Raw genomic sequence first — 12944 nt, forward strand, 5'->3', positions numbered from 1 at the left:
CCAGGAAGTGTTTCGGAGAACAATGGAAGACAACATGAGAGGAATCAAAGATGCCATTGTTGGACTTACTGAGGAAATGTCGAAACAGAGGCAATTACAGATAAACACAAATCGAGACATTGCCACTATTCTTTCCGGAATCTTAGCCTCCCAAGAAAGAACCGAAGTGAGTATTGGAAGAATTTCCAATACTCTTGACCAAATTTCGCAGAACCAACAACAGACTGCAGCAGCCAATATCCTCATAGCCACCAACCTTCAAAGTTTAAATGAAGAAATGCGCTCAAGAAGGCTTTTGGAAAACCTTTCTGTAAATTTTCCAGAGTTTAATGTCTCAGGAACCATCCCTCAAACAGGCCAACCACAAAGTGCTATAAGCAGCTTAAGGACCCCAGAGATACCCTTGGATTTGACAGTGCAGTCTGCAAGGCCAAGCCCAGAAGAATTGCAATCTGCACGAAGAAGACTACTATCATCTTCATCATCAGAGGATCCAGTGATGCAATCTACCCCCAACGTAAGTCAAATGTCTATCTATTTTTTTTATTATCTAATACTTCAATATTTAGTACGTTCACTAACCCAATCTATGGTCATATTTAATATTAAATAACAACATTTTAGTAACAATATATTTCTCTAATTTTTTTTTTTTTTAGAAATAGAAAATATAATTGATCTGTTGATAAATATGGAGCAACAAGTTTTACAAGTTCTCAACGTTTGAAGATTTTGGAATATTTCATTTTGATGATCACAATGAACCTTACATGTAAAAAGGTATGTATTTGCATATTTTTAAAAATTCATAAAGATATACATTTTATATATATATATATATATATATATATATATATATATATATATATACATACATACATACATACATACATACATACATACATACATACATAGAGATAGAGAGATATATATATACCCAAAACTTCCAATAGAGCGCTTGTGAAGGGCAGATATAAAAACTGACCAATACTTAAATTCTGTAGGCAGCTCCCCAGTCATTCAACACCTGTCTGCAGATGAGGAAGGTACCAGCCGGCGACAATCTAGACGTCTTTTTAAGCATATTGGTCTGGTTCATTTACGGTATCACACCATTGTGGCTTGTATTTTAGTTTGCAGCTGTTCATCTTGCCCTATGTCAGGAGGCGATATCTACTATCCAGGATTACCTTTATTACCAGGTTATTCGTGGTGCCATCAGAAGGAATTCATCATATAAATCATTGGCTTGATTACTTTGAATATCTGGTACGGGAATTATATATCTCTGGATGAATATGACAATGTATCGCTTATAATTGCACTGTGTGGTGCCCCCTGTCTTCTAATTTATTTTATACATATATATACACACACATTTGTACATATATATATGTATGTGTATATAGATATATAGATATATGTGTATATGAATGCCTATATGCATGTATTTAAAAAAAAAATATATTTTTTTTTAGTTGAAAATACACAGTTACAATGGAAAAATGCACATAATCCTTCAATTACCGGAAGAATATTTAACAATGGTAAGTGAAATATTTGTGTTAAAATTAATCTGATTATGTTACATTTTATATTAGGTATTATATATATTTTTTTTTCTGTTTAAATCCCTTAGACAAAAGATTTTATAATCATCTAATGGTCTATGCTACAAATCATGAAGTTATACTAAAGAAGAACTAACGACAAGAACTTAGTTTTGCCTATAGTTAAACACGGTATGTTATTGAGATATAAATGCATTTTAAATTATTTTTATATGTTAATGTTTTTAACAATTGTAACATTCATTGTAAAAAAAAATTAAATGTAAAATGTTATTGATAACAGCGCCCAAAAAAAAAAAGTTCCAGAAATATTATCAGTGTTTTTTTTTAAAGATAATACTTAATCCTAACGAAAATTAAAATAGAGGATTGATTGTTAATGATGCTAATGTTGCAATTTTTATTCAACTGTTATGTTTTTTTTTTTTTAAAAATTAAACACTTTTAATTAATTCACAGCCAACTGAAGAGGATAGAAGAACTACTATGAAAAATACAAGAAATTGGAGAAAAGCAAAGACCACAGAAATTAAATTGTGATATATAAATTTTATTGCACAAAGAAAATATGTAAATTATTAAAAGATGTTATAGTTTTGTTTAAAACATGTGTCTTTCATTATTATAATCTAGAAAGATTGTTGTACAATATAATAGAAATATAAATACTTGTTCAACACATCAATTTGGTTAGAAAAAATTTATTAATACATTTTAAAGAGTGATTAACTTTTTGGGATACAAACAAACATTTCTCTTATAATTTATGTTTTTGGTGGTATTTAAATAGTATACATTATATTTAACAAAAAACAAACAATAGAAGTGGACCAATATTCCATGCAAATCAGAATCCAATTCCATCCAATCCAGTCTGCAATCTACAGTGGAATGGGTGTGACAGGTACATTTTGGAGAAAGGAAAAGAGAAAAAATGTAATTTCAGTGTGATTATGTGTCAGTAGTGATACTTTACATAAGGTTACATCACACAGAACATAGCATGGTGCAGTTTACATATGATGACACCCACCTGTCCAAGAAGCTGGCTCTTGAAAAGCTTCATGGCCTAGGTCTTTGAAATCCAGTCGCTGGTTCCGTCTGCAATCCACAGTGGAATGGGTGTGACAGGTACATTTTGGAGAAAGGAAAAGAGAAAAAATGTAATTTCAGTGTGATTATGTGTCAGTAGTGATACTTTACATAAGGTTACATCACACAGAACATAGCATGGTGCAGTTTACATATGATGACACCCACCTGTCCAAGAAGCTGGCTCTTGAAAAGCTTCATGGCCTAGGTCTTTGAAATCCAGTCGCTGGTTCCGTCTGCAATCCACAGTGGAATGGGTGTGACAGGTACATTTTGGAGAAAGGAAAAGAGAAAAAATGTAATTTCAGTGTGATTATGTGTCAGTAGTGATACTTTACATAAGGTTACATCACACAGAACATAGCATGGTGCAGTTTACATATGATGACACCCACCTGTCCAAGAAGCTGGCTCTTGAAAAGCTTCATGGCCTAGGTCTTTGAAATCCAGTCGCTGGTTCCGTCTGCAATCCACAGTGGAATGGGTGTGACAGGTACATTTTGGAGAAAGGAAAAGAGAAAAAATGTAATTTCAGTGTGATTATGTGTCAGTAGTGATACTTTACATAAGGTTACATCACACAGAACATAGCATGGTGCAGTTTACATATGATGACACCCACCTGTCCAAGAAGCTGGCTCTTGAAAAGCTTCATGGCCTAGGTCTTTGAAATCCAGTCGCTGGTTCCGTCTGCAATCCACAGTGGAATGGGTGTGACAGGTACATTTTGGAGAAAGGAAAAGAGAAAAAATGTAATTTCAGTGTGATTATGTGTCAGTAGTGATACTTTACATAAGGTTACATCACACAGAACATAGCATGGTGCAGTTTACATATGATGACACCCACCTGTCCAAGAAGCTGGCTCTTGAAAAGCTTCATGGCCTCGGTCTTTAAAATTCAGTTGCTGGATCCTTTTATCTTAACTAACAGTTATTAACATTAAAACATATTTTCAAATAAAAACATATATATATATATATAAATCCTTTAATCGAACGCCGAACAACGATTGTTGGAGCTATCTCCCACTAAATAATTTGAAGTCCTGAAAAAAAACAAAAAAAAAAATAAACTATTACTTATTAATTAATTTATATTTATAAAAAAAAATTATGACATTACAAAATTTACACTTACATGAGAAAAAATCCAAAATTAAACGCTGGCGCTCACGAGTTCCTGTTTCCCGACCAAATGCTGTGGCTGAAGAAAGGTCTTGATCCTGTAAAACAGCAGGATCTATCTCTACCTCCAAATTATTTGCCAAACAGATATTGTGCAGAATGCTGCAAGCAATAACAATAAGGCAAACTTTTGATGGTGAGTACAGAAGCGCACCGCCGGACCTGTCCAAACAGCGGAACCGGCTCTTAAGTAGCCCAAAGGTACGCTCAATTACACCTCTGGTGGCTATATGTGCCGCTTGGTACCTTTTTTCAGCATCAGAAATTGGATTGGACACTGGAGTGAGCAACCAGGGCTGGCTCCCATATCCTGCATCACCTATTAAAAAAAAAAAAATTTTTTATTAGTGCTCTTCTCATTTTAGAAATAATTATTAATAGCGAATACCTAGATATAACTTACCCAGGAGCCATCCATGAGGAAAATCTCCCTCCTCAAACCTCTTGAACACTCCTGAATTCTGCAAAATAAAAGAATCATGAGAGGAACCAGGGAAGCCAACACAAACATTTAGGATTTTTTTTCTGGCATCACACACCATCTGCACATTCATGGAATGGAAGTGCTTTCGGTTTCGAAAGCTCTCTTCCATTCTGTGCGGAGGTGTGAGTGCCACATGGGTGCAATCTATTGCACCCAGGACATTTGGCATACGTGCCACACTATAAAAATTGGATTTGACCTCCTGCCATTCTAATTCAGACTGTGGGAATTTAATAAATTCTCTAGTATGTTTTTTCATGGCTTTAAGGACCTGGAACAAACTCCGTGAAAATGTGGGTTGGGAGAAACCCGCAATTACGGACAATGTCGGTTGAAAGGTTCCCGACGCTAAAAAATGCAATGCCCCAAGCAGCTTTGCCAATCCAGGCACAGCATGGTTTGTGGGGACTGTTGGTTCCAGGTCCTCTTTAAGGAGGTCATATAAAGAATAAATTGCAACTGAGGATAGGCGATATAATCTTATCACCTCATCCTCAGGGACCCCATCAAGTAACCGACGTGTGCGGTACAGACGGGGCCGTGGGACCCGAACCCTTGCATCAAGTAATGGAGCCACAGCATTCTCTCCCTCACTTGCAGCCACATGCACATCTACATTCTCCTCTATTTCCAAAGTATTTCTTTCCTCTCCCTCAACAAGCAAACCAGCATGTGCACATTCATCAATACATGCTGCATACATAAACTGCCAAACGTTTGTTGAAAATGGCTCCATTACTAATGCCTTTGTAAATTTCTTATAAAAAAATATAAAAAAATAAATAAATTTAAGTATTAATTAAAGTATTAATTAACTATTATTATTATTATTATTATTATTATTATTATTATTAATTAACTACCTAGCAGTATAAATACTGCTAGATATTAAACTATTAACAGTTTTATAGAAATATAAATCATTAACTATAAATACTGCTAGATATTAAACTATTAACAGTTTTTAACTATAAATAATGCTAGATATTAACAATTTTATAGAAATAAAAAACCTTAACTATCTGCTAGATATAGATATACAAAACCAAACAGTTGTCTCAGTCTCCTCTTTAATATTTTCTCTCAGGTCAGTTGAATGAGAAATGAAACTAATGTTTTTAATTTTAATCCAGTGGACTATACCATTTGCTTTTTTCTAAAGGGGGTGTATTTAAATATCATTTTACAAACTTTTTTATTTTCATGGGATTAAAGTTATTTTTATTACACAATTATCAAGTTAGAGAAGTTTAATGAGTATAATATTATCAAAAAAGCCCCATATTAAAATAAGTTTGGACATTAAAGGAATCATTAACGCTTTTAAAAGACCTTCAATGGTGCGATCGAAAAAATGACTAAACGCGATTTTGTTGGACATGCGTTAAAGAGAAAATTTACAATTGAATAGCCTGCCTGCACTTGTTCTATGGGCTTGGTAAGATTTTGCGTAACATGTTTATTTCCGACTTAAACGCGTAAAATAAGGGGAATTGAATTGTGTGCACTCTATGCTAACGCGAAAACGCGTTAAATATTATCGGAATCGCGAAATCAAGGCTAATTGAATACCCCCCTTGGTATGTTAGCTTTAATTAATTGAATTGAAAGATAGTGGTTTGCTTTGAAAATAGCATATGTGTAGTGGTTTACATAGTGAGATTTGTAACTGGGTTTCTTGAAGTTTCGCCATTTTACAGAGATGTCTCTCCTCCCATCTCCCTCGTCTTATGGAATGAGGTGGATGTTTTATTCCCATGCCAAGAGGAAGAGTTCAGTACATGGAATATTTCCTGTGTTATGAGCGTGAACACAGTTTTGTACCATAGAACGGACAAATGACTAGACCCCGCCCTGCATACCAATGCAGATCTCAGTCATAGATTGTGCAGCGTTGATTTTTAATGCTAATAAGAATTATTCAGAATATTGTTGTTTGCTGTTACCAACAGGGGGGTTCAATCTTTATAAAGTTTTATAGACAGTTCTAATTATTGGTTATAATGTGTGCAGAATAATTTGCAATCTTGTGTACCCACAGGAGACCAGAAACCAGAATATGTGAATGATGTTCTGCTGTAAAGATACTAAATAATTATTGTGTTTTCTTTCAGAAGTATCCAAGAAGGAGAAAATTCATTTATCTATTAACAAGGTTAAATTGTTTGACACCTGGCCAGAGATATTTAGATTTCCTAAAGGGTGGTACTGATATTTGAACACCCTCTACCTCAGAATAATGAAAAAAAGAAAGAAAGAAAAAGAAATAAAAGCAGTACATTTATTTCTTGATATATCACAATTCTGTAGCCAGTGAATACTAGGATTTTCAGCCACAGCTGTTTGCTAGATAAGTTGAAACAGTCCTGAATTCATTGAGGCATTTGAAGAGATTAAAAGACTCTAGTCTTTACCCCAGAATTAGGCATCTACAATTATAAGAAATGTTTTCTATTGTACTGATGATAATACTGTTTTAGGATATTTAAAAGATAATTAATGTACAATTAGATAGGTAGCAAAAACATTAACTTCATGTTTAAGGTTTATAGCCATAGCAGCTATTATTGTGGAAAAGACACAGGATATTGTGTTGCAGCGTGAGTTACATTTGTTTGTCCCTCGTGTTGTCACACAACTCCTGAATAATGCACAGACTTATAGCAAGGTTTATACAATGGGAAATTAAAATTAAATTAAATTCCATTAATTCTTCTAACATTACAATATGCAAATGTCAGAATCTCAATTTTTCTACATCAGTGCCTTAGAAACCTCACATGACAAGGAAGACAATGAGCATGATTGAATTAAGTAAATGTGTAAGTTTTTCTGTATTACCAGACATTTCTGAGACTACATTGAAGAATCTAGATTAAAGTTTCTTTACTGATGAAATTTTTTATAAATAAACGCATGATAGCTCACTAGTGACAGTGACGGATGTGCAATCACTATACATAATGAGATAACAGCACTCATCAGAGCATGTCGGCTAGGTAAAGAAAAATATATAAACATTTACACAGATTTTCATTAGGCGTAGTAACAAGCCGTAGTTTATGATTTTGGAACTATTTGAAAACATAGGGGTTATCATGAAAAGAACAAACACACAGAGAGATCTCCAAGCACACTGCTATAGCCAGCAACAGATCTGCTAGAAAACAAACTAGCAGACTCAGCAGCTCCAGAAGCAGCTTCAGAAAGGCAGCCACATAACCAATTGATGATTTTTCATGATATCACATTTGAGAACTTACTACAAAGTCAGTAAAAAGCTATATTGAATGAAATTAATATTGGAAATTGAAACAATGTTATAAAACAAAGGATGAAATTTGGGTAGATATAGAAAAATAAACCAGTGGCATTAAAAATGTTGTTGCTAGCTTTGCAGAAAGTGCTCATGGGTTGGTCTACATGGGAGCAGATAACAAAATTAGAAGTGTTATATCTTGTTGGAATGCCCAGAAATTACTACAGTTGCTAAGTTTAAATGTGAAATATGTATAATTTTTTCTTAATAACAATGAAGGAAAGATAGTACCTATTAAGGTCAGACAGTTACCTAATATAACCTTTTCAGAGGTTACAAATTAGTTTATTAATTTTATTTAATTAAGAGAAAAAAAGTTAACAGGGTTGCAGTAGGTGTTAATTGGTATTAATACGTGTTGGTGGGATGAGGCATATCTAACTGCCCCAGACATACTGCAACTTAATTGCTAAGAAGATTTTGCCAGAATTTGTATGCAGATGTAGTTCACCCAGAGAGTGAACTCATTTCAGAGAAAAAGTGTTTCAAAGAATGTGTAATATGATGGTTATATATTTAAACGTTATACACTATATCATTCTCAAGCTTCAGAGAAAGTTGAAATAATAAATGGAGTAATTAAATAATAACTAAGCTTATTAAAGAAACAGGAATGGCACTTCTTTAGTTTATCATGGTATTAGATTCACTTCTAAACCTCGTATCAATCTCTCTCCATATGAACTGTTATTGGACTTCAGCCAAGGTACGTTATTAATTAACAGACTGACTTGAAGCTGCATCATGATCTAACTGCTCAATATGTCATACAGTTGTCTAAACAGTTACAGAAGCTTCAGAGGGCCCAGAAGAACACTTGAAAGAAGGATATTCAAACAGAAGCAGCTCATGGGCCTGCACACAGAAGATACAACCTAGAGACTATGTTATGTTGAGAAATCTCTCACACTCTGGTTCCTTTACAGATCGATGGGATGGTCCTTCTAAAACCAGGTTCTATAACGACTGATACTGCCGTAAAGGTTGCAGAGAAAGACATTTGGATTCATAGTTCCCATTGCAAACAGGTGAAAGACCCAAGCTTAAAGGAACCAAAGGACTCAGAACTGAACACAGATAAAGAGACTGAGTTATGTTTAAAAGAACTCTTCAATCAAGATGGAAGTGATGATGTATAATCAGCTACAAGGTTATCGACTTATGACACAAAGAAATTCCACCTTGTCGCCTGTCTTATAGGAACAACGATAGTTGAAGCCTCAACATGTTATTTCTATATTTTGGAAAGGAATTGAGGAGAAGTTGTTAAGGTGATAGCCCATCTGAAATATTAGATGAGGATGATTTTAATAAGACCATTTCTGCTTCTTTTCTAAACAGGAAAGCCAGGAAATTCAGAAATTGTAGAGGATTACCACCAATTCCAAAATGTATTTGTGAGTATTGTGGTACTCCACCAAAAGAAAGGTGGTTAATATGGTGGTCTGATAATAATGAATATTGCTAGAGAGAATATCCAGTTGACCGATAGCATGTTATGTTAAGTGAAATGTTAGGAGTTACAAATTGTTGGGTATGTACTAAAACTCCTTTAATGAGTAAAAATATGCCAATGTTCCCATTTCCAGTACCTTATGAGGAATGACAAACATTAGTTCTGATATAATATGTCAAGAACAAAAGTGAGATCTTGATTATGGTCGAATTGCTGAAAGTATATGTAACTTGACTAAACTTCCGGTTATAGGTTTAGCACCACATATAACTGAATACATTTATTTTATGTTTAATAAAGCAATAAATAAGGTTAAACCGATAACACCTCAGATAAAGGACAGCATCAGGTATATACATTGCTGCCGTAAAACAATAAGTAGTTCAAGTTGTAAGAATTAGCATGAATAATTGTAATACAGTAGCTACAGTGCCCAAAACATATGGGCCAGAATGTAAAGAACCTTGTACGTTTGATATAGACAGAGATTTATAAATTACATAAAATGAGAAAGCTAAATTAAAGATAGAACTTCAAACAGATGTAACTAAGTTTGAAGGGTATAACACCGAAGCACTAAAGAGTAAAATATGTACACAATGCACTTTGTATTAGTATAATCAACTTTTTAAGCATACACTACCAGAACCAGACTTAGGCGAAGAGAAAACGATACTAGATAAAAAAAATGTCACATGGGTATGATAATCTCAACCATGGCGTTAGAATATTGGGATTTATTTCTTTTACCAGGAAACATTTATTATATAAATATATATTGAAAATATGCATTTAAATGGTTATTAATTATGAATTATGCTGTTTAGGAAGAGTGGTTCCTCAGTTTTATACAGTGTTGTACAATGAGTTGAAAGAGATATTATTAATAAAAATATGTTCTACTCATTAATAAGTCAGTAAAACATAAAGTGGGTATAAATATTGATAATATGTTTACTTATGGAAATTATGGGTTTATGAAATTAAACGTTTGTCAGGATTTAATTAATAATGCGACTTAAATTTATCATGATACCTTTCATTATGTTGATCTTGAATTACAGGTATTTAAATATAAAGTTTTACAACACTGAGTAGTTTTGGACTATTTAACAGCTCAAACAGGAGGATAAAGTTTAATCCTTGAGACTGAACTTGGAATCCATTGTTTATTACCTAATCAACGACACTTCCGATCCAGAAGCTATAATTACACGTTATATAAACAACGCCCATTATATGAAGACGGATTTTAATGACAAAATTATTATAAAAACTTTTAAAATGATTCATCATGGACATGTTTAAATCCAAGCATATGGTACTTTGGACTTGGAAAGTGGATATCTAACCTAATGTATATTTACATGAAATTTATAATAATTGTGACAATATTGTTTCTGTATACTTGTTTAAAATATGATTTGTATTGTATACAAATATTTGCAAGAGTCAAACCAATCCGAAAACATCAGTGCTGACAGAAATATATACTCCCATTCAATTAATTATAGTCACATAAAAAAGTACCTTTTTATGTGTATACAAATGGGTGGAAACTGTAGAAGTAATGATTAACAAAAACCCTATATTACCAATTAGTTCAATAAAATGAACAAATTAACTTGAATTTTGTTTCTGTACTTTTAAGAGAACGTAAAAAAAAACCACATATTATATAACAAGAGACATGTTTTTAGTAAATTTTCATTATTGCACAATTCATGAACAAAACAGCTTATATAATTGTCATGTGATTGTATTTCACAATATCGCCGGATATGGCCAAAGAAATAAGGGTCAAGATGGCCCGTCCAAAAGAACATGTCACATTGCCAGCAGTGATGTAAGCTGGGAAGGTGTGTTTTGAAGTAATAAGGAGTTTTATGTCTATAAATGTATGAGTTAATCAGATATAGAGGGTCAATTGGCATTTGAGACCCTGGGCGTATGTCTGCTTCATCCAGTATGGCTGTATCTTTGTATAATACCTTTTTAATAAACTATAGAAATATTATATTTTGGAAACCTGCTCATCTCATTTATTATTTAAAGAGACGGAAAGAGAAAATCTTATGCACTCTTATACACTTAATCTTATAATCTCACAGCACTGGCTTAAATTCTGACCACTCCACTATCTGTCTGGTCAGAAATCATACTGGTAGGTTAGTAAGCAAAAATGGAGCCTAGTGAATGTGTGCACTACGCATTGAAGACTAATCTGAAGAGCTGATATCATTAATTGAACATTCTCTGTGCAACATGCAGTTGATATACAAATAAAGAATAATATATATATATATATATATATATATATATATATATATATATATATATATATATATTTACTACTCAGCAGCCAAAAAACAGGGTGCTCATTGACTCTGAGCAGCACCCCCCAAAAAAAATTTTTTATTGCTTTTAAATCCAAAGTGAATTGTGTGAGTGGCAGTATCACAGTATCAGTGACATATTTACTACTCAGCAAGCAAAAAACTGTGAGTAGCAATCCCTCCCCCCCAAAAAAAAATATATAAATAAATATATATTTCTTGATTTTAAAATTGTGTGAGGAGCAGTATCAGTGACATATTTAGTTAGCAGATACTAAACAAAGGGCCTCATTCGCAAAGGAGCATATGTGGCGATTTAATATGTGTAATACGCACAATTACTCTGAGCAGGTCCAGAACCGGACCATACGCCACAGAACGCAGCTGCGTCCAATTCGCAATGAACACCAGCCATGACAATCCCCGTGTTATAACTAGGACCATTGATGCTTAAAAGCTCACTTAAAGCTGCAGAGCTCTTTTAGGAGCTAGTTTTGTATCGTCAGACAGGGTTTTTAATTTAGCAAAGAATCCAGGGATGTGTTATAGGTGTAGACACTGGATCTAGGTGGTCCAATAAATATGGTAAATGAGGTTTGGGTAGTTGTTTTTATTTCAAATAAAATTATGTTTATCCTTATGTCTTTTTTTTTTTGCTGCAGATTAGAGCATGCTGACACTTGTAGCTCTCCTTTTGCTAGTCCCACTAGGGTTGGTCAAGCTGTTTGGGGGGGAGGGAACCTTTTTTTTTTCATTTTAACATGTTGACTTTTAACTTTAATACATATTTTCTTAACAGTCATCACACACAATTTTTAAACAGGTAGAATTTTTGCAAACACTGATCATAAATGTGAAAAATAATATTTTCTGAGCAAGTGTAATAAATACGATAGATAGATATAAATATTTTTTTCTAATTTAATTTTGGACAATGTAACCAGGGTGGTTGGGAGTTGGTAGTGGGGCTGTGGGCTGGGGGAATACTTTGTATTGGGGTCTGAAACCTGGGACTGGAGGGATGTGAACTGGAGCTGGGGGGCTTGAAGTGTGGGGGATCTCTTCATCAGCTAGAAAAAATAAATAAAAATATTGCTCTTGCTACATTAATAAAGCATATGCTAGCGCTATGGGTGTAATTTGCTCAAGTATTTTCCAAGCTCAGCAGAGCTCAGATGTGATATATTAAATTAAAATCTGGGCACTGGTTAATGTTATGCTGAACACAATTGTAACCAGAGGAACATTACTTATTGATGCACATACATATTTGTTGTGTGTGTGTGGTGGGAGTTTAAAAAAAAATATATATATATATATTTTCCATAGACAAAAAAAAACCCTTATGGTTTAACATGTGCGATTAAGGTTCCTTACACACCATCTAAAATGTAAGAAAACTATTGAAACTCTTCCACTCAAACTCCAAAAAGCAAATTCCAAATTCACCACTGCTTGGCAGCAAGATCTGGGAGAGCAGGTCCGTGAAGCAGACTGGT

The 12944-nt window shown here is 33.7% G+C and overlaps 2 long non-coding RNA genes across 2 annotated transcripts; one reads left to right on the forward strand and one right to left on the reverse strand.

The window, feature by feature from the left end:
- Positions 1-675: 675 nt before the first annotated feature.
- On the forward strand, positions 676-2171 carry LOC142140002 (uncharacterized). The gene is made up of 4 exons (XR_012688267.1): positions 676-780; positions 1479-1547; positions 1640-1742; positions 2031-2171. It is a non-coding gene; the product is annotated as an uncharacterized LOC142140002 (long non-coding RNA).
- Positions 2172-3486: 1315 nt separating this feature from the next.
- Positions 3487-4565, reverse strand: LOC142140003 (uncharacterized). Its single transcript, XR_012688268.1, has 3 exons — positions 4254-4565; positions 3804-4169; positions 3487-3711 (listed from the first exon to the last, which is right to left on the reverse strand). It is a non-coding gene; the product is annotated as an uncharacterized LOC142140003 (long non-coding RNA).
- Between the last annotated feature and the right edge of the window lie 8379 nt (positions 4566-12944).

Source organism: Mixophyes fleayi, chromosome 2 (assembly GCF_038048845.1).
Source record: "Mixophyes fleayi isolate aMixFle1 chromosome 2, aMixFle1.hap1, whole genome shotgun sequence".
Taxonomy (NCBI): Eukaryota; Metazoa; Chordata; class Amphibia; order Anura; family Limnodynastidae; genus Mixophyes; species Mixophyes fleayi.